Genomic DNA, 2,017 nt, shown 5'->3' with positions numbered 1-2,017 from the left:
ACCGATTCTGTTAGTCCCCACAAGGAAAAAAGCTATTTCTAGGAGGTTTAGGGTTAAGGTTAGAATTTGAGAAGACCAGAGCTGGTCCTGGATCAAGGTAAGGTTGCTGTCTCCCTGGGTACATGTGCATCCAACACAGTCCTTAAATGCTGATTTCTCACATAGATGCACACATTCATTCAGGTTAAAGACCATGTAACTAGGTAGGACCGTGTATGCTATAGTAGTTATGGGTTTTCGTGTGTGTGACAGATTGTGAAATCGTTCCAAATCCTCCCTGACTCTCTTGGCTTCGTTTCACAGTGAGCATAATGGGAGTTTTTCAGGCACATATACTAATAACATCCACATGTGACGTAAAGCTGTATTTCTATATTTATATTCCATAGTAAACAATACCTATTGTGATTTTTTTTCAGCCGTAATGAGACACTGCTTCCCCCCTTCAGAGTTTCAGATGAGTCTATACCTGAGATTGTATTACTCACACGCCATGACTACTTATTGTGATAAGACTTTTTGTACCAAATAGTATGGCGTAAACCATAATAATTCCCAGTATTAGCATCAATTTCCATGTTCGTGTCTTGACTACCAAGAACTTTGTTTCCATGGTATTATGTTAAATACATTCTAAGAACAGCAGCCTTGTCTCTAGAAAGGGAAGAAGGATGAAAGGTATTTTCCTGGTGAAATTTGACACTTGAACTCAATGCACTGTATGGCAGGAAGTGGTTCCATATAAGGAGCATACGATGCTTTCCTGTTCAGTTGTTCAATCATGGCTAATGTTTCAAAAGTCTAAGCGCATTTGAAATTTACTGAGTAAAACAAACAAATTCATTGCACCAAATTACTCTTTCTATTTGATACATATTCAACGTAAGTATCTGCCTTTCAAAATGCAATATGCACTTTACTTGATATGATTTCTTGTCATTTTCTAATGATACCATTTTTTTTATCGCTTAGGTGCAATTTTCACAAGTATTGGTACATTTCCACTACTCTTAGTAAAAAAACTCAAACAGATCATCAAAAAGGCAGTTTGTTTCAAAACTCTAAGCACTTTTCAATTGACTAAGTGCAACACACAACATCATACAGTCACTTTTCACCAGACTTAATCAGTGTTTCATCTAGAAATACATGTTCATATTGCAATACATTTTCATTTAAAGTAATTGCATTTACAATGCAATGCTCACAATACTTTTGATATGATTCTCTTCTATTTTGTTAAAATACTTAATCTGACTGTCTCAATTGATGACCACTTAAATGTTTGGTAACCTATAGATTTTACATGTCAACTGGTTTGTCTACTGCAGACTATGAGAACTACATAATGAAAATGTCTGTGAAGTAAAAACATAAAAAGTATGATATATATATTATACTACTATGATGTACTACTATGATGATGACTATTCTGATTTGACTTCACAGTAAACAAATAAGAAATCTGATAGTGACAGATCAGATATATGAAACAAATAAATTAAATCAAAGTTTATTGGTTGCGTAAACAGGTTAGCAGATGTTACAGCAGGTGCAGCGAAATGCTTGTGTTATGTGTTTCTAGCTCCTACAGTGCAGTAATACAATAGCAATACAATGCAATACAATATACAAATAATCCAGAAAGTCCAAAACAAGAATGAATCATCCCCATACAAAATTAAGTTGCTGGGGTCTGACAGGCTGATGAAACCAGTGCCGCTAAACACTGTTTCTTTCCATTATCATTATCTACAACATCGCAGAGTACGACCTGCCTCACACAGGAAGCGGCGGCAGGTCCTAATCCAGGCACTTGTCATCTCCCGTCTTGGATTACTGCAACTCGCTGTTGGCTGGGCCCTGCCTGTGCCAATTAAACCCCTACAAGCTCATCCAGAACGCCGCAGCCCGTTCTGGTGTTCAACCTTCCCATGTTCTCTCATGTCACCCCGCTCCTCCGCTCTCTCACCTTGGCTTCCAGTTGAAGCTCGCATCGCTACAAGACATGGTGTTG

The sequence above is a fragment of the Salvelinus sp. IW2-2015 genome, linkage group LG12 (assembly GCF_002910315.2).
Source record: "Salvelinus sp. IW2-2015 linkage group LG12, ASM291031v2, whole genome shotgun sequence".
Taxonomy (NCBI): Eukaryota; Metazoa; Chordata; class Actinopteri; order Salmoniformes; family Salmonidae; genus Salvelinus; species Salvelinus sp. IW2-2015.
The sequence above is the reverse complement of the archived record's forward strand: the minus strand, read 5'-3'. Positions refer to the sequence as shown.